The sequence below is a fragment of the Rattus norvegicus genome, chromosome 3, assembly GCF_036323735.1.
Source record: "Rattus norvegicus strain BN/NHsdMcwi chromosome 3, GRCr8, whole genome shotgun sequence".
In the NCBI taxonomy this organism is placed as follows: domain Eukaryota; kingdom Metazoa; phylum Chordata; class Mammalia; order Rodentia; family Muridae; genus Rattus; species Rattus norvegicus.
In genome coordinates, this window is record NC_086021.1 from 153618314 (window position 1) to 153639219 (window position 20906).

The 20906-nt window shown below is 45.4% G+C and overlaps 1 protein-coding gene across 6 annotated transcripts in view; it reads left to right on the forward strand.

Moving 5' to 3' along the window:
• Positions 1–20906, forward strand: part of Rin2 (Ras and Rab interactor 2) — a 216751-nt gene that overhangs the window by 78167 nt on the left and 117678 nt on the right. For 4 of the 6 annotated variants that reach the window (XM_063283806.1, XM_006235142.5, XM_017591763.3 and 1 more), the window contains one exon: positions 18995–19143. The exons of the other annotated variants lie outside the window; for them this stretch is intronic. The gene's annotated coding sequence lies outside the window, so the exon portion shown is untranslated. The remainder of the gene's footprint in view (positions 1–18994; positions 19144–20906) is intronic. 6 annotated transcript variants of the gene reach the window in all.

Sequence of the window (20906 nt, forward strand, 5' to 3'; positions counted from 1 at the left end):
ACAGCGATGACAGTGTTGAGGGCTGGTCTCTCACTGGTTAATCAGGGCTGCTAATTCTTTCAAAAATCCATCCAGCTAGTGTCACGTGTTGGTGCACGTACCTTTCGTATTTCCGTTAAGTTGACTTGAAAACAGCTCATCTGGATCAGTCCTCTTCCTACCTCAAGCGTACAGACATTTTTTATTTTCAATTCTCTACCAGTGGTCAACAGTTTAGTTATCCAGAGTCTCGTTTTGCTCAGAGCTCCTGTGGCTTTTGTCCCACACCTGCATTCTGTTTGGTAGTCATTGCTTTGGAGAAAATTGCACAGGGCCAAGTAGGACTGGCAGGCTATTTAGGAGGTAGTAAAGAAATGGAATTCATTGGACACTGTAATTATAAACTGTCTTAAAGATGAATGTGATTTTAAGCCGCAAATTTGCCAACTAACACAAAATCCTTGATCCCCAGTGAATGAACAAGTTTCGGTCTTTTGCCATCAGAATAGAGACACCACTTGCTGGAGCTATGCAGACTGATGGAGAAAACTTGGCTAGAGGTTAGAGGACCTGACACCCATGAAACCAGCCTCCCTCCCAAGGTCAGGACATGTGACCTCAGACCCAGCCAGTCCCGGTAGCTGGAAAAACCTCCTCCAAACCCTGCTCTCGCCTTCCATCAACAGTGAAGTTGCAAAAGGGAGCTTCCAAAAGTGGAAACATTTTCAAATAAGTCTTTTAACTTTTCGCCTGTGGATACAGCTGCCTTGACACAAAGCCACATTTGAGGCATGATGTCTCGGAAGCCTGGCACCGCAAAGAGTTTTTCTACTGGGACCCATAATTGTTGGCTTTTAAGAGTGGTCCTGTGTTCAGTTTTATCAATGTGGTACTTGAACTGGACTTTCAGCTGACCTCCAAAAGGAAATAGTTTTAAAAGGAAGAATTTTAAGTCTGCCAAAAGCCAGATAATGGCACAGCACAGAGAAAAGCCAGCATTCTGTGGTTTTTATATTAAAATACGAGTCTCTTAATGCCTCAAAACAGCAGCCAGAAAATGTGACGTTTAATACATGAGGCTCGAAGAAACTGTTTTAATGAGCCTTATTTTTCCCTTTGTTCTTTGTGATGCCCCCAGAAGGAGCAAGCATCTTCCTCCTGGTCCTTCTCCACCATCCAGGAGCAAGTGTCTTCCTCCTGGTCCTCCTCCTTCATCCATTTGTGACTGTTTTCTTTAAAGCAATGTCAAAATACACTGAAAACAGCCATCAAGGCCTCACACTTGGAGGAGTTTCCAGCTGCAGGCTCTGCAAAATATCTTGAGGAGCAAAGGCACAAGTATCCGGCTCATCCAGCATCCTGAGTTACTGTTCCCATTAAGACACCTCACTTCCCATTGCTTTATCTGGGGCACGTCCTGCAGTTTTGTTTGCTAGTTGACAGCATTTTTACGTGTTCACGACGAGCCACGTGAGAAGCAAACACCTATATACAGTGTACAGTGCTCGAATTGGGCTGCTTAGCATTTCTACTTCCTCACTAGGTACTTGGAACTATCTTGGGCTGAGGGTGGCATAGGTAGTAGAACATGTCCTTGGCATGCACAGAACGCTGGCTGCAACAGCTAGTGCTGAGAAAGAAAGGAAGGAAGATGGGAGGGCGAAGGTGTTTTCCCATAGCCCTAGGGAACATTGAAATGAATTCTTCCTTTGTAACTTTATTTTCAACCTGTACATCCGTCTTCTGCTCCACTCCACGGTGTGTCTAGTCGACCCAGCCCTATTAATCCAGGCTCCATCCAGCTGTGTCTCTGGAAGTTGATAATGTGTGCTGAGAATGCTTCAACTTCACACCAGTTCACACCCTGGGCGGAACACGCATAGTAAGTCGGTTCACAGCAAGTGTGACTCACAGGCTAATTCCACTGCCTGCCTGCGATCTCGCTGCCGGCTCACAGTTGTCACATAGTAAGTGGGATAGGAAACACCAGCACGGACTGCTAACAGAGGATTAACCTGCCCACAGTGTAGGTTCCTTAATGTTCTATATCCTTATCGACACTTGGTAAGGCCAGCCATAAGTTTTACCCACTGAAGTAGATACGTGGGACGTTTCACTACAGCTCCAGTTTGGGGTTTCCTGTTAAGTAGCAAGGTTCATTTCTTTCCGATGTCTTAGGATAGGCAAGTCTCTATAGTGAAGACTCTGTTCGAGTCATTTCTGCTTTTAAAAGAAAAAGGTCTTTTTTCTCATTGGTTTTTGTGGTTCTTTATATTATTAGCCCATGAGTTCATCGACAGACCGACATACACGCGTGCACACTCACACCCACATCAGCACACACATGCACACACATATGTGTTGATAGTCCCAGTATCTAGAAAGCCGAGGCAGTTCAGTTTTTTTAATCTAAGCATTCAAGGTTACCCATAACAAGGCCGTATCTCAAAAACCTGGGCCTGGTGGCACAGACATAACCCCAGCTACTCAGAAATCTGTATTGTAGGCCCTATTGACAACTCCTCAGGAAGCTGCATGCAAGCTGCTCAGGAAGCTGCATTGTTCCTCCTCCCCAGGAGGAGGTGTATTGCAAATCCAAGGCCAGCCTGGTCCACTGTGGCCATCACTTTTAAAACGGAATCTCTTGCTAAACAAAACCTTTAATTGTAAGGAATTTTGGTCTTTAGTTTTACTGATTTATCTCAATGGCTTATCTTCTTTAAAATATTTATGACATGTATTTAATTGCTTATTTGGGGAGGGGATATGTGTGCATGTGCGTGTGTGTGCATGTGCATGTGTGTGTCTGCATATGTGTCACATAGCACATACGTGTGTGGTGAAAGAAGAGCTTACAGGAGTAAGTTCTCCCCTTCCATCATGCGGATTCTGGGGTTCAAACGCAGGTCCCCAGGCCTGATGGCAAGTATCCTTATCCATCGAGTTATCTGACCAGTTCGGGTTTATCTTTTCAAGTGCTTTGATACTTTATATTTTATTTCATTGAGATGTGGGTACTTTTATGTCCTGATACAGAACTCTGTGTCCCTCTCTTGGCCTTGCGTCCTAACGGACTTGGCAGTTCTTGATTGAGGAGCATGGAAACCTGGGGTGCCGGTTAGTTCTCCTCAGCTTGACACCCTCCAGAATCCAAAGGGAAGAAGGAAAACTCAGCTGAGAAAGTGCCTCCATCAAACTGACCTTTAGCAAGACAGTGGAACACTTTTCTTGATTATCGATTGATGTGGGAGGGCCCAGCCCACCATAGGTGGTGCTACCCCTGGTTGGGTGGTTCTGGGTTCTATAAAAAAAGCAAGCTGTGCAAGCCACTGAATAGCTCTCCTCCATGGCCTCTTCCTCCTGCCTGGAGTTCCTGCCCTGACTCCCTTCAAAACAGGCTATGAACTACAGATGAAATAAAGTCTTTCCTCTCCGAGTGGCTCTGGTCACAGTGTGTGTCATGGCAGATTAGGACAGCAGGTGTCTTAGTCCCTGGTCTATTGCTGTGAAGAGAAGCCATGATCAAGGCAACTCTTAGTACAAGAAACCAGGTTGGGAGCATGGCGGTACAATTTAGGCAAATGTGGTGCTGGAGATGTAGCCAAATCCTGATCCATAGGCAGTGGTGGTGGTAGCAGCAGAGAGAGAGAGAGAGAGAGAGAGAGAGAGAGAGAGAGAGAGAGAGAGAGAGGAGAGAGAGAGAGTCAGAGAGACACAGAGACAGAGATGCAGAGAGAGACAGTCAGGCCAGGCCTGGGATGAGCTTTTGAAACTTCAAAGCCCCTCCCCAGTGACACACTTCCTCCAGCGAGGCCACACCTCCCAATCTTTCTATCCTAGCAACGTGTTGCAGTCCCTGATGTCTAAGCATTCAGACATATGAGCCAATGGGAGCCATTCTCATTCAAACCACCACACCAGCCTGGCTAAATCTAGGTGAAGCAGGAAGTTAAAAGGTAGGCCAGCAAATCCATGGCATAAACTGAAGCAGGAAGCCTACCAGTTTGTTGTTCCAAGGGACCGAAAAGAAAACTGCTCCAGGGGCTTTGGGGCTAAGGCCAAATGATGAATTCTCATGCTGTCCTGTTCCCATTTCAACAACCTCTCCCTTAGGTGCACTTTGGGGAACTGGTCAGCCTCCCTTAGAAAACCATTCTCTTTCATATCAACTGCTTCTGAGTCATTGCCTAGAGACATTAAAAATGTTAATAAAGTTTATATTAGAGACACCATGCCCATGTCAGGTGGCCATCACTTTTAAATGCACAGACACAGTCATCTGAATAATTCTCTCCTGACCACATCCAGGAAGTCAAACCTCCATTGGAATAACATTTACTCATCCCTAATTTTCTGACTGTTCCCTCTGCTTTCCATAAGCTTGCCTAAAAAAAGACCCATGTCAGTGATTCCATGATCTCACTTGTTTTCCTGCCGTCCCGGGCAAGTGTTTGGGTCTGCGTTTCATAACGAGACCCTGGCAGGGCCAGGATAGAGCTGCCCAGTCAGAGAACCAGAGCCAAGTGGGCAGGAACCAGGAGGCACAGCAAGAAGACAGGACCTCTCTCTGAGTGACAGGGCTGGAGGCCATGACTGTGAGGCGTCCACTCCAAGGCAAAGTGGCTGAGCAAGCAAGGCATACGCCGTGGTGGGCCACCCAGCTTTGTGTTTGGATTCCGCAGCAACAGAGTTGAGCCTCCTAAGAGGGAGGAGCTGGAGGAACACAACGCGGGGTTGATGACACAGGAGGAGGATGGAGGAGTCACACATAGCTGGTTCTATCTGGGCTCCACTCCGTGTTGACCCGGTAGCGTTAATCACGGTGATTACTGCCCACCCTAAGAGCAACAAGGCATGGAACAGGATGTGTGTAGACTGATAGTTTTCTGATTTCCCTCCAGTCTGTTTGTCTCTTCCTTCCTGTTGCTGTATCAACAAGTGGCTCTTAGTCCTTATCTTTCGTGCTCATTTTGCAGTGTTGGCCCAGCCTCACTGAACGGTTGCAATGCCTTAAACCCTCCCTGGACTTTGACACAGATCCCATCGGTTCCGTGGCATCAGCTTGCAGATGTGGACTTGTAACTCCTCCTGTCTCTCCAGCATGTATGTCTTCCTGAAGAGCTGGATCTGAGGATGCCCTTCCTCCTGAAATGTCCACCTGGTTGTCTAACCAATAAACTTAGGACTTCCGAGTTCAACTCACTTCTTTTCCCCGAACCCTTTTCCCCCTCAAGTGTGCTCTTCATTCTGAAAACAGTCCCTAAGCCCCAAAATTGGAACTCGTGGATTCAAGTGCAGGTGCTTTATTTGGGAGATGATTCCCCCAAATCATTAAGATGCCCCCAGACAGTCACCAGTAATTGACAAGGGAGGTGAGATAGGAGAGAGACAGGTGAGACTATAGGAGGCTTTGTGGAGGCTGTTACCATGGTGAGCTCACTGAGGAATGCTGAGATCCAGAATGGGAAGAGAAGCTGGGGAGTCTCGTCAGCCCTCGTCAGTCATTGATTTTCTCCATCACAGTCTGCCTCCTCTTGTACTTTCTGATCGCTTTACACATGGTAGCCTTAGGTCCTATAGCCCATGTCCAAAAGGACGTCAGTGCTGACATTTGCAAGTCATAAAGTAAGAAACGCTTTACAAGGTGGACTGAACCTTTCCTTGGGTAATGCCTTGCTTTGGGGTAACTTCGTGCTGCCTGGTTATCTCCTTCCAAGCCAAGCCTCTGCTGCTCTCCTACTTGCCCTCCCTGACACACATACCCTGCCCCTTTCAGAGCGCATGTGGACTCATCCTTCTCTGTTGGCACTGATGTTTTTGTATTTTGTCTCTTTAACTGTGTCCTTTGCAGAGGTACAAACATCTAATGAACAGAGACCAAGCCTTCTCTCATCTTTGTGTGTCTCTTGAAGAAAATTGAAATCTGCCTACTCTTATCAACCTTTACCCAGTATGCTGTCCTGTCATAGCCTTCCCCTTGACAAAGACTTGCCTGACCAGGCTTTAGTCAGACTCCTGAACCTTCCCGGGACCCTCTGCATACTTCCTTACACCATCCCGTTTTAACAAATACCTTGCCAAATTAGTCAGATCCTCCTCTTCCTACGTGTGATCCAGTTCCTAGTCTCCATCCTTGCTCCAGAGACATCTGCTCATGTGGCCCATCCTCGGCAAGATTCCTGACAGGTTGTTTTGTAGAGAATTCCCCCTCACATCTGATGTTTCCTCTTAATGACTTTCCACCCACTGCCCCATCCTGCCCTCTACTGTTAATCCCCACCTGCTCTGCCATACCAAGAGTTTAGCCAAATCTGTCTTCCTGACTGCAAATTCCCATTGCCAGGCCCAGCATATGCACCGCGGTGGTCTTGACTAAAGTCAATCCCCGGTGCTTTAACACCTTCCATGATGTAATTGTTTCTTTTCTTCCAGACCCTATGTGGATTAGGAGTTCTTCCAAGTCCGAGTCAGTATGGTCTCGTTCGCACATCTTTGGGTCTCCAGTGCTTGTATCCTTGTGTTTTCGCTATGCGGGAGAGCGCCATGGCAGTGTTTGAATTCTTGCCAAGTGTGTGTTTGCTGCTCTCTAGCTCCTTTCACTGCTAGTTCTTTCACTGAAGGAAGCCGTGGCTTTTGACCGTGGAGGAGCCAGCAGACCCGCACAGTACTTTCACATCTCCAGCTTCCTCCTTGGCTCCCTCAATCCACTCCTCTGAGCCCTCCTTCATCTTCCCAGATTGGGCCTCTGATAGATGGTGGGCCATATCTGATAAATTAGTAATTTATTTGCTCCATTTGAGGTGGGATAATGAAGCCCCACTGCATGGACGTACAAGAGACTAACCAGCCTTGTAAGAAGGTAGCCTGGGACACAAACATACAATCCTTGGAGTCCCCATGTCTTTCCCTTTACACTGCTGTCCTTGGAACACGTTGCAGTCTTGTTGCGGTATCTCTAGGATTTAGGCTAACTAGAGGCTAACTTCTCATGGATGCTGTCAGGATTATATAAGACCCCATGTCAGCCTGACTTGCAGCAACTGGCATTTGCAGGTCTCTCCTACATGTACTTCATGTCCCCAGGAGTAGTTCTCCACCAAAGTCTTGCAAGGGTTGCTATGGGGATATTTCAGGTCTCTCTCCCTTTCCAGTCTCTGAAACTTATATTTGATGCTGTTTTCCTGGTCCTGGTAGAACTGAGCTGCGACTGTAGTGGTCGTTGGCTTGGATACCCATTTCGCTCTTGTCCCACTCTCTTTTCCACTCACCTACCAGTAGTTCCTAGGATCACCTCTCAAGAATGACCTACCTTCTTGTTCTAGCCATCTGCAACATTATATAGAGCACTGGCTCCCAGGTTAGCATCTACCAAGCCTCGGGCTGTTACTATTTCTGTTGTTAGTAGGAAACAAGGTGATTGTAGAAAGGAAAGTCATCTCATCTACCCATGCTGTTCACCACCCCATAGGAAGAGCCCACTGTGGGTGGGGCGGGCTGTGAGAGCATGATCTGTAACTGTTAGTTTAGAGTCTGCATGCTCAGTGATGGCTGGATTGCCTTCAGTGGAGGAAAAATAACAAAATTTACTAACCTATAGAGTTACAAGTACATATGAGATGCGTAAGCAGATGCACAGTAATATCTGTGGTACTAAAGTTGACTGGAGGACATTCAAGTAGAAAAAGATGTCTGAGCCAAGTGCCATTGTTCATACCTGTAAATCTGAGGTTCAGGAGGCCAGGGCTAGAGGATATCAAGTGTGAGGAAAACGGGGTCTACCTAATAAGTTTGGGGTCAGCCAAGCAACACAGTGAAACCATTTCTCAAAGAAAAACCAAACAAAGAGGTAAAAAAATGTGCAGGAGGAAGTTAGGAAATACTGGTTCACAGGGGGCATGAAAAATCTTTGATGTTGCCCTGGCTTTTGGCCACCTCAAGTTGCTGTGTTTGGTTTGTAGGGTTCATGTCCTCTTTTCTGGATTGAGGAGTTAACAGCTGAACTTTCATTAAAATTGCTTGGTTAAGTTTGTCCAGCGAGTCACCAGGATTTTTGGCAAAACAACCATCTGCTTGTGGTTAAGATTTTCCTGGTCCCGTTACAGCCAGACTCGGCTATGTTTGGAGAATCATGAGGCTTGGCTGTCTGGGCAAGAAAAATGATCAGTCCGCCAGACTTGATGACTTTTGAATCTTTCTTTTCTGACTCTTCTAAACCCTCTTCTGAATTTGACAAGGAAAAAAAGTACCAAATTCTTCAGCTCTTGAAGTCTGATCATTAAGTAGTTTAGAAATACAAGATTGGGAGACTGGGGATAGCTCAGTTAGCAAAGGGCTTGGTGTGGCAGCATGAGGACATTCAGTACCCACATACAACAGTCCAGGTGTGGGGTGCGCGTCTATAATCCCAGCATTACATAGGCAGACTCTAGAGGACCCCTGGGCTCCCAGGCCTGCTAATCTAGTCTATTCTGTGAGCATCAGGCCAATGAGAGACCACCTTGTACAGACAGAGTGGATAGCATCTAAAATAGATCACCAAGGTGGATCCCTGACCTCCACATTCTTACCCACATACACTGTGCACATGAACATGTACACATAGAAAAAAGAAAGAAAGGATGGGAGGGAAGAAAGAAAGAAAGAAAGAAAGAAAGAAAGAAAGAGAGAAAGGAGAAAGGAAAAGAGAAACAAAAATGTTATATTCTATAGGCATGATGAGTATGGAAACCTTGGAAGATGGAAACAAAGAAGTAGATGATATACATATGACACAGATAGACAGACAGACATCAAGAGGGAATGCTAAAACACACAGTACTCTTGCCCATTGGTAAACATCACAGCTTACCATGGGTCATGGGTGGGGGCTGTTGCAGTAAGTAAGTATTGTGCCTACCAAACCAGTGCTTATGCTCTGTGTAAGTTGTATATTGATGGCTACGTATAGATATTTTGGATACTTTTTTTTTCAAAAGGCAGGTGATGGGTACTTTTCAAACAGGGGATCAAGCTTCACCTTCATACTTTCTCTTGTAATCTTTCTGGGCCACAAATGATAAGTGAGACTCAGTTCTTCCTTTTCTCTTTGGGGTTTAAAAACGCCAATTAACTTTTCCATTCACCTAAAAGATGGGTGTGTCCAGTGGCTTGCTCTATACATCTACAACAGTATGGTGTTGGGGCAGTATGCTCTGACATATAGTCTATGCATGTCAGTCGTGGCATGCAGTTGCTTCCCAAAGAAGTTCTACTTCTGAAAAGTACAATAAAAATGCACTCGTATCATAAGCAGCAAATGTGTAAGGAAGTGTATCAGTCAGAGCTCTCAAAGTAGCAGGACTTACAGACTGAATAACAATGTACATACACACACACACACACACACACACACACACACACACACACACACACACACACACACACATACACGGTATTTCTCAGAATCACTTACAGGCTGTGATGCAACTAATCCAGCAATGGTGGGCTATGTATAGGAACTCCCAAGAATCCAGATGTTGCTCAGCCCACAAGGCTGGATATCTCAGCTGGTCTTCAATAGACTCTGGGATTCGGAAGAAGTAAGCTACAATACAAGAGAAGGAATGGACTTCCTAGCAAGATGAGGGCAAGCAGGCAAAAAAGCAGAACCTTCCTCCCTTCCATGTCCCTCCGTAGACGTTCAGCAGGTATGGTCCAGATTCCAGGGGCATCTTTCCCCCCCAAGACCAGACGTCAAAGACACCTGTCTTCCCATCTCAAGATCCCAATCAAAAGCGTGTGTCCTCTTACCTCAAAGGTCCAGACTAGAAGTAGATTCACCCACTTCCAACCAAGCAGAAAATTTCTCACAGGTGTGCCCTCCATGTCTGGATTGGAATTCATTCCAGATGTAGTCAAGTTGACAACCAAGAACAGCCAGCAGAGGAAGTGTGAGGGACTAAAACAATAACACACGCAGCTTTCAAATCTAACATCTGAGAAGCAGGCGTGAAAAGGTGTCCACAAAGGTGTGGTAGATGGATCTTCAAATCACTGTGTCCATCTTTTTCTTTCTTTAATTTCTTAGGGAATGCTGAAGAGTTAGGGCCTTAAATGCATCAAACACATGCTTTGTCTAAGGTCTTATATATGCTAAGCACATGCTTTGTTAGTGAACTACACACCTGGTTACTTCTAGCAAATGGTAAATACTGCATACTAATCATCAAAATGCACACCCGCTAGTGTGTTCTCTAACAAATCTTAGATCGTTTTAAAGCATTTGTAAGAGACAGGGGAGATGGCTCGGTTGGTAAAATGCATGTGACCCAAATATGAGGTCATGGCCTGTACCCAAACAGCCATACAAAATGCAGCATGGTCGGATCAGGAGGCTGTCTTTGTTGTATGATGGGTTACGCTGACTGCTTCTTCTAAGGAGTATCAAGGGAAAAATCAAGCCATACATGGTAGACTATACCTGTAATCCTATCACTTGGGAGGTGGAAACAGAAGGAATAAGAATTCAAAGATATCCTCAGCTACACAGTGAGTTCAAGGGCAGCCTAGGACGCCTGTGTCCCTGTCTCAAAACAAGCAACTACAAACAGAGGGAGAAGGGAAAAAAAAGAGGAGGATGTGGAGAATGGGGAAGATAAAAAGGATTTAATTTGGCCTCTTCTGGATGCTGGCTCTGAAGCTTCTCTGCAGATAGCATGTAGCCAGGGTGAGCAGGGTGCTCACGAAGCTGAGGGCACTTTTGTGGTCTGAGGAAAGCACAGTCTCAGCAGCCTTCCCTGCGCTGGGCTGCAGTGTCAGGATGTGTGGTGTGTGGTAGCAGCTGTAAGGAGAAGCTAAGCAAGTCTCCATGAGGAGCTGGCACCAGGCGAAGTCTGGCTCCTGGTGAGAACGCTTCCTTCCCTGTGTGCTGATGTGTGGGTTGTTTGGTGTGGCTTTTCTCAGTATTGCCTACCTTGCCACACACAGTGAACATGGTCTTTTTTCTCATCCAGAGCCACCGATGTGCTGAGCCACAAACAGCCCATTACCTGACCCAGCCTGGGGCAGAGCCACTCGGGGAAGAAAACCAGGAACTGAGAACATAGGCCCTTTCCACATCCCGCTGTTTTGCATTCTCAGTATCCCATGTTTCTTGAGTAACAGGATAATTTTCCTTTGTAGGGAATACCTACATGAATGAAGCTGTCTTTGTTGAATGACATTTTCTTTTACTAAGACTAGTCTTCTGCACTGTTTTAAGGCTTTTCATGGGTTCTCATTAATTCTTGCGAGAGTCTTACCAGGCTGGGAAACAAGTGGGTGAATGGATCAGATAACACGGTGTCCTCCATGTTTTGAAGTGATGCTGGGTGATCTGTCCCCCGGGGGGAATCTATGACTTGTGAGTGAAAAACAGAACTGTGTAGTCATCGTGTTATACATGTGATCAGAAGGGACAGTAGGCACCCAGAAAGACATAACGGCAGGGCTGGTAATCCAGCAAAGTCTCACAGATCAGGTTAGCATTAAGCCAAGTCTTGAGTGATAAGGACTTGTATCTTATTAGTAGACTTTTTATTACTGTGACCAAAATCCCTAAGAGAGACTACTTAATGGAAGACAGATTTGTTTGGGATCATGGTTTTAGAGGGCTCAGTCCATGATGCCTTGGCCTCATATACTTGAGAGAAAAACATCATGGTGGAGGGAGCCTGCGGCAGAGGAGGGCTGTGTGTACTAGGGGACTGGAAGCAGAGAATCTAGGCCACAAAGCTTTTACCTGCTAAATAAGTCCTTTATCACTAAGTTTCATGTCAAGTCCTGCAATAAATATCAGGTTATTGTTTTGGTTTTGGTTTTTTAATCAGTTTGCCCAAGAATAGCCTATATACAGTGGTTCCTGACTTAGAACAATGTGACTGTTTATTTGTTTCACTCTACGCTGGTTCAAAATTATTCACATTCAGTAGAAAACATATTTGAATTTTAAATTTTGACCCGAGCCCTTGGAAACAGAGCTGAATTGTAGTTCATGGGTGTCCTAAGAGGATAATCATTTAGTGGTATTTGTTCTTTAAATCTGGTAAGGGCTGAACAAGATAAGAGGGTGGAGGAGAGAAGAGAGGGAGAAGGAAAGGAGAGACAGGTCGTCTCTATTAAAAATTATACCTTCTGGGCTGGAGAGATGGCTCAAGGGGTAAGAGCACTGACCATTCTTCCAAAGGGTCCTAAGTTCAATTTCCAGCAACCACTTGGTGGCTCACAACCATCTGTGATAGATCTGTTGGCCTCTTCTGCTGTATCTGGTGACAGCTGCAGTGTACTCACATACATAAAATATGTAAATAAAGCTTACAAAATTCAAATTATACCTTCTGCTGATAGTTTCATCTTCATTTTGATTGATCTGTACTTTGCCGTGTTTTATTTCCATATTTTCATACGTTTCAAATGGATGATGGTGGTTGTTACATTAGGAATGGAGTATGTTTAAACTATATGTCTACAACTTTGTTCTGGATTTTCATTGACATTACTTCCATTTGTTGTAAATCCAGTAGTAATTGAACAAGCTCCCTTCGTTGTTTTTTTTATTTATTCTTCTCTCATATATCACATCCCAACCACAGCCTCTTCTCCTTCCACTTCCCCCAGTCCCTCCTCCTTTCCCTCTTCTCCAGATCTCCTCTTCCTTCATTTTCCTTCAAAAAAGGGCAGGCCTTCCAGGGATATCAACCAAATACAGCATAACAAGATGCTGTAAGACTAGGCTCAAACCCTCCTATCAAGGCTGGATGAACCGAGTAGGAGGAAAAGGGTCTCATGATGGGACAAAAAGACAACCCCATTCCCACTGTTAGGAGCCCACAAACACCCCAAGCTAAACAACCCTAACATGTAAGCAGAGGACCTAGCTCAAACCATGCAGGGGCCATGGTTGCCACTTCAGTCTCTGTGACTTCCTATGAGTCCTGCTGAGTTGATTCTGTGGGCCATGTTTTCCTGGTCCTCAACCCCTCTGACTCCTACAATCCTTCCTCTCCCTCTTCTACATGGTTCCCCAGCTCTTCCTAATGTTTGGCTGTGACTCTGTGCGTCAAGCAAGTTTCCTTCTTATGATTCCTTAAAATAGCTGTAAAGCAGGCTGTGAAGAGATTTAAGTTCAAGTAATTTATTAATGATGATCTAAGGAAACAAACAGTAAAGGGGACAGGAGTCAGGGAAATGGAGCTCCCATTGAAGAGATCAAACATACCTGTGCGCATGCAGATATACTTGACTGTCTCACTGTCCTGGTCAGCATCTGTGGAGGAGACCTCCTGAGTCCTGAGTTCATAAAGGCAACCAGTGAAAGCTTTGCATGCAGTCCGCCCCCAGCAGGAGCTCCGCCTCCCAGAGAACCTTTGAACAGCATTGAATGTGTATCTCAGAGTTAACCCCCTGAGAGTCTTCTTCCAACAGAGCCCCTAGTTTGCTGTTTAATTTCTTTGTGTATAGTGTGAAGGTTGGGTCAGTTGAGGGACAGTGGTCTGGGGAAAGTTCACAGAGAAGTTAGGCCTGATAGACTCTTTGGAAATTGGATGAAGTTTGGCTAAGTTAACCAACAAAGCAGATACGGGAAGGACACTCTAAGCAGATGCGGGAAGGACACCACCCTGCTCTAAATGCAAAGGTGGCTGTGGATGGACTGGGTGGACATCTGGTCATGCCCCATCCTGTCCCTACCTTACCTACCATGGGCTTCTTTGTTATTATTTTTGACTTTGAGACACACTCTCATTAAATTGTCAAGACAAATGTCTTGAACTCACATCCTCCTACCTCTGACTCGAGGAGATGTCTTTTTAAAGGTGGAAATGCTTGGTGGAGGGTGGAGCTCAGCACACAGTATGAGCATCCGGCTCTGGCTTCCACCTTTAGCACTCACTAGGGAGGGTACCCAGAAAGATGGATTAAGATTCCAGAGAGCTTCAGTGGTTTGGCATTTGCTCAGCAAGTTTAAAACTTTAGGTTCAATCCCTGCGCTTCCAACAAAACAAACAAACCAGTTATTTATGCTATTAAAAAAAAAGTAGTGGCTGGACAGTGAGGGCCTCTAATCCCAGAACGCAGGAGGCAGAGGCAGGTGGAGCTCTGTGAGTTTGAGGCCAACCTGGTCTACAAAGCTAGTTCCAAGACAGCCAGGACTGCTCCACAGAGAAGCCGTATCTTGCAAAGAAAAAAAAACCTGCAATTAAGATTTTTTTTTAAAGCCCACTCCTGTACTCTCAGCATTTGGGAAGAAGAGGCAAGAGGATTGTGAATTCAAAGCCATCCTGGGCTAGATACATGATGAGTTCTAGGGTAGTACAGGCTATGAAAGCCTGTCCCCAAAGGAAAAATAAGATTATTTTTTAAAATATCACAAAGAGTTTTTAAATGTAATCATATACATATAAATGTATAGTAAAACTTTTTGGGAAATAGTCCGATAAAAAATATTTCAGGGTTTACAGGTCATATGGTCTATTGTCACTGGGAAGCACTCATTGTTGTATGTCAATAAAACTTTATGTAAAAATTTGCTTGGAAGGTGCATCTGGCCCATGACCAACTTTACAGACAGCTGGTATCGGAAATTCATAATACTGGAATTAGCCAGGTGTGGTGACACACGCCAGTGGTCCTAGCACTGAGAAAATGTCACCCACAGTTACATCGTGAGTTTGATAGCAGCCTGGGTTATATGAGACCATAAAAAAGCAATATTAAAAATACAAAACTCACAAGGCAAGGCAATATCCACAGGACGATAAGAGTTGCATCTCATGAAACAGAAGGCATCTTGTGAGCAGGCGCCTTTCCCATTAGCTTCCCTTTTCTACGATTTACAGATGTGAAAATACACATCATTGGTTTTATTATCATCGGTCTTGGCATCAGCAGATTTGCCCACTCCACTAAAACAGAATCAATCATGATAGGGCCTTTTTGGCCATTACCATGCACACACAAAGAGCCAAGCGTTTGATTGCCCTGACCCGCCCACCCTTCGGCTTGCCTAGGTGAGGTGCAGCACTGCCGTCTTCCCTCTCGGACTGAAAACAGGCGAATGAATCATTTCCGTCGTGTCTTGAGGGTGCATTTTTCACATTTTTGTGCCCTGCTGTGCGCCGGTGTGTGATTTCCCTGTTTTAAGTGGCCCCTGAGGATAACAGTGAAGTGCTGTCTAGCATTCCTCTGCGCAGGAAGGCGGAGATCTGCCCTGCGGAGAAAGTATGCGTGCTGGATAAGCATTACTGAGCATGACACAGAGCACCGTTGACCCCGAGTGCAGCGTTAGTGAACCGGCAATGTGCTGGGGGATTTTAAATGGAATCACACAGAAGCTGAGGCTGAGGATTGATCTGTGAGTAACAAGTTGTGAATAGAGGCTGGCAGGAGCTAGCCTGGGAGTAAGATTCAGTGTTTGCTAACAGCGTGCAGGCATTAACCAGGGAACAAAGTACCATGAGCACAAGAATTACTTGTTGCTCTCAAACAAACAAACAAGCAAACAAACAAACAGACAAACAGACAGGCAGAAGATAACCCAGAAGGGCTTGAGACAGCCCACTGGTCAGCCTGGGGTAGTAATATTGCTCCGATGCCTTCTCCTCCCCTTCCGGTACTTACAGTATCTGTCTCCTTCCCTGACAGTATTTTCTGGGATCACCTCCCAAATAAGATACTTGTCTCAGGATCTCAGGACTGAGCCTAAATAGTGGCAATAAAAGAGGAGCCCTGTTAGTTTTGTGGGGTGCAGGAATATGTAACTTCCTTGGGAAATTTGGAAACTTGGATTTGATACAGGAAAAAAATGGAGCACTGAATACCTAGGAGGGAAATGGGAACACTAAATTCTAAAAATCTACATTTCCAACAGGAAAGTGGAAGGCTGGGAAAGAGCCAGTCTTAGTCTGTTTTCTGTTGCTAATAACATATCACAGCCTGAGTAAACTGCAAAGAAAAGAGGTTTGTTTTGGCACACAGTCCTGGTTCAGAATCAAATAGCTTGCATCTGGTAAAGACAGTCATGCTAGCAAAGGCTGAGTTGTGTGGCCAGACGGGGAGACAGCACATGTACAAGTGTGTTCGTGAATGCATGTGTGCATGTGCGCATGTGTGCTGCTGTTGTTGTGGCTGGAACCCAAGGCCTTACACCTGCTCTCCCACTGAGCACACCGCTCAGTCCTTGCTCTGACTGTGTATGCCCGCCCACCAGTATTCCATCACAGGCGATCTTGTGAGCATAGCCAATTTCATCACCTCCCAAAGCCCCCACCACTAAAGTTCACATCTTCCTAACACTACTGTTTTGAAGTAGAAATTAAATTTCAATACAAGAACCCTTGGGGGTGCACGAAACCTCTCCAAGCTATAGTAAGTCATACCTTTGGGGCAGTCTAGCAGGGTGGGCAATACTGATTGACAACAACATTTCTAAAGCCATTAAGTCCAAGACCAAGTGGGTGTGCAGATTGGGAAGAAGGATGAGCGAGTTTGGGGCCTGAAAACTCAGAAAAAATATAAACAGATTGGCAAACAAGGCATATGGACAGGGAGCCAGCTCCCTCTCCATCAAGCCTGGGTTGCCATTAACAGAAACAGTAAGGGGGACTTCAGGGGATTGGGAAGTGAAGTGGAAAGTCAGCATCTGAAGCTAAATTTGAGAGGAAGAAACCAGAAATGAGTGCTTTTGCTACTTTTTGTGGCCAGATATCCCTGGGTCCAGAGTGGGAGGCAGGAGATCAGGAAGAAGTCACAAACCCTGCGTGTTTTGTTTTGTCTTACATTTGTTTGAGCCAGGGGGAAGAAATAATTGCAGCCCAGAAACAGCATGTAAACCTGACAGCAGGATGAGTTGATTTCTTCTGTTGTCTTGGTCTCACTTGATGAAGAACTCAAGGGTAGAAAATCATCATTTTAGGAACAGGAAACAGGAGAGAAGCGTGTTGTAGGGAATACTTCTAAGTCATGGAGGCTAAACTGTCAAAGTCTGTGGAGGAAGCTTTGGATAAAGTAAAAGCTTCCAGCACTATAGGGAAGTGTCCTGTTTCAAACAAACACAGGTATGGTCTCCAAGGAGATAGGTAATGGGAGGATTTATACATAAAAGCCCTTCATAAGTAAAAAAAAAAAATACCAGAAACCAACTGGTTGTCTGTATTATGTACTTTGCTTATGGCCATGATGATGTACCTGCTAAAAGCTTAAGAAGGGAGGGTTTATTTTTAGCTCAGATTTCCAGGGTCTAGTTTATCACATGGGGAAGACATTGAAGGCTATGGTGAGATAGCCAGTGACTTTTCATCTGTAGTCAAGAAGCACAAAGTGACAAACATTGGTGCTCAACCTACTTCTCCTTTTTATTCAGTCTGGAAGCACAGCCCATAGGACAGTACTGAGGGTGTGCCATCCTTCCCCGTTAAACCTCTCTGGAACCACCTTCATGGGCACAGTCATAATGATTCTAAGTCTCAGCAAGCTGACAGTCAAGATTAACCGCTATCACTGTTGCCTCTAGAGCAACAGAGCATTAAGTCTGAGTTATACAAACCCCACTCCCAACACCATTTCAGTGGAGAATGTGATCGAAGCTGCTATAACCTATCCTTCCTCCTGAAATCTAAGAGGATTGGGAAGGGGCTTCAAGCTGAGAAAAGCCCTAACTTACAATCTTTTCTTTCCCTTGGTTGAATATGACTACAACTACCCAAAGAGAAGGCCTTGTTTTTGAATCAATATAGTAACATCACATTGCCTACTTTTGTCATTATCTGCAGTAGCTTGAGGCTCAGAGAAGCCAATTGTAGAAAGACTGTGGCCATTATCCTTGGTCTCTGACAGGAGGTAGAAAGTTTTTGCGAGGCTAACTATGTTTTGACTTTTCAAGATGAGAATGCTTGGAGGGACAGGGTTTAGGATACAGTGGGGCATAACCAGAGATGGTGGGCCCATGGTGGAGAGGCTGCAGAGCCTTAGGAAAGGCCATAGGCAAAGACAGAGCCCAGCAAACAGGATGCTTTAAGGGAAATAGAGATCAAAATGAAACTTGGATCCCTCTTGGCTCTCAAATCCATACTGCCTACTTTCTCCAAGTGACACAGGGGCACACAGGGCCACTCAAGACCAAACCCTATACTTCTGCAAACCAAGATGAATTTAAGCTGCTAAGGGAATGTGGGCCTTTTCTTTTCTTATATGAGTAGCTGTCAGACACACCAGAAGAAGGCATCTGATCCCATTACAGATGATTCTGAGCCACCATGTAGTTGCAGGGAATTGAACTCAGGACCTTTGGAAGAGCAGTCAGTACTCTTAACCACTGAGCCAACTCTTCATCCCAAGGTGGGTCTTTTCTGCTGTGAGCCCTGAGATCATATTGCCCACCACCCTTCTGTGCCCTGAGACCAGGGCTCTGCACACTGTCTCTCACTGATCTTCCCCGCATGGTGGGACAAGTCTAGGACAGAAGGCTTGAACCACCTTTGAGCTCATAGTCCCTCTGGGTCTTGATCAGGTTCCATGAGCTCAGTGATCTGCAAGACCTGAGCCTGCTCTTGCTGTCTGCACAAGCTGTCCTCAAGGCACTGCCCCCTAAGGCTGCACCTGTTCCTGCTGTAGCATCCAGAGGCTGGAGACCAGGGAGGGGACAGGACACACACACGACAGGAAGGATAAACTGTCAGAAGGAAGAGGCATGCCACACCATGAGGCAGCTTCAGAACTGTCCCACGTCCTCACATTCAGGCACAAAGCACCACGGAGCATGAAACTCCCTATAACTTGAGCCTTCGAGTTCCTTGCAAGGGTTCATTTGTCATGACAGAATGGACTAGAACTTACTCAACAGCCTTGAGTTTATGACTGTTAAACATTCAGACATTAAAAGTCCATACAGACAGCCATCTGTCCTCTTGCCCCCAGAATCCCCTTGAGTAGCAGAAGAAACCAGTCTCTCTCTGGGCTACCCATCCATGAGCCTGTCTGATTCTATACCATTTTCTTCTTCCAGAAGTCCGACTCATTGACCTGAAGCAACCTCCCTCAGACATGGAGTGTCACCATGCTCAGAAACTCTGTGACAGGACCTGAGCCTGCTACCTCTCTCTATCCTGGGCTCCACAGTAGCTGCACCTACACTGTCTAACTTCCCTTTTAAAGGTGGGTAGGGGAGGAGCCAACAAGAGGATAGTATTGGGGGTGACTATAAAAAAGAAACCGTGTACTTGAAAGAGGGCCTGAGAGCTCAGCAAATGTTGTGGTGAGCTCTAAATTTTCCACCTGTGCTGAACTGAACAGTATGTAAGGAGATTCGTGCATTACCCTAAACCTGAATAGGTGACGCTTTCATCAAAAGACATGAGTGCCGTTGACCAACCAAGAAAGAGACTGAAAGTAAATCTTTGCCACATCATCACTGACACTAGCCCACCTGTTTTGGTGATGGCGACAGATAATGCCAAAATGCTTATGTGGGCTCCACAACTCTGGTAGACACGGAATACTTTGTAGAACTGATTCTCTGTGCATCCCCCATGCTAATTTCCAGTCTCTGACTGTAGGACAGTATGGCCACATTGTCTTGATTGCGTTCATTGATGTGGGAAGACCTAGCCTAAAAAAGCAAGCATCGTCATTTCCTGAATCTGGGCTCTGAGGTGAATATGAGTGGAAAGGGAGCTGGGCATTAGGTGTGTATGCGTCCTTCTGTCTGCTCTTGACTGAGGATGTGATCAGCTACTTCACGGCCCTGCTGTGTTCATTCCCTGTGTTGATGGACTCTAACTTGGAATAGTGAGCTAAAACAAATCCCTTATCTCCTAAGTTGCTTTTGTTAGAATATTTTATCACAGCAAAAAGAAAATAAAAATCTTAAGACTTGGAATGCATTCAAATACCCTTAACGGATGCTGTAACAAATGCCTACATGCATACCTGTGTTTGTCCTGTATTTCTGTAAGTCCATCAGCCGCTCTCCCATCTTAACTAAGTGCACATCATACGCTATGGCTGTAGTTTTTGTACTTTGAGGTATAACTATAAAATTACTGCATTTTTCCCTTCTTCGAAAACAGAAAACATATTGATTTTTGTTTAATGTAATAAACTGTAAGCCTTCAGTTTTTGTCTTAAAGACAACACTTCATAGCCTCTCTTTGACCTATCATAGTTGCCAGTACCACTTACACTTTGAGAATCACTTGAATACAGTTGTTAGTCTCAAAACCAAGGAAGCTACAGAATGACAGATGGGTAGGTGGTTTACATGGGCACTGGATGCTGCGGGTCCCAGGTGGGAAGAGAGAAGCATCCATCCATCATGCTGTGCAGAAGGGTACGCAACGTAAGGTTGATGGACAGTTTATTTCTGTAATTTTCCATTTACCATTTCAAACCAGAGTTGACCTGGAGTAACTAAAACTGTGAATGATGAGGGAGGAGTATAGTCCTACTTGTGTGTTAATTTGTTTGTGTGCTGTGTGCATACGCATGTATAAGCATGTGTGTATGTGTTGATGCACATGGGTGCGCTTGCATATGGAGTTTAAGATTGATGTTGAATTCCTTCCTCAATCATGCCTCACTTTATGTGTAGAGGCAGGGTCTCTCACTTGAGCTCAGAGCTCACCTGGTCAGCTTGTTCCTGGTATCCCCCGTGAGCACTTCCCAATTCCCCTGTAATCACAACTGGGTCACCACACCCACCTTGCATTTATGTAGGTGCCAGGGATAAAAGCTGTGGTCTTCACACTTGGACAGTAAGCGCTTTACCCATGGACCCACCTCTCCAGTCCCTACGGTACTGCTTTCTTTTTTAATAGGTATGGATGTTTTGCCTTTGTACCACATGTGTTCAGTCCCCACAGAGTCCAGAAAAATTAGACTCCCCTGGAACTGGAGTTATAGATGGTTTTGAAATGACA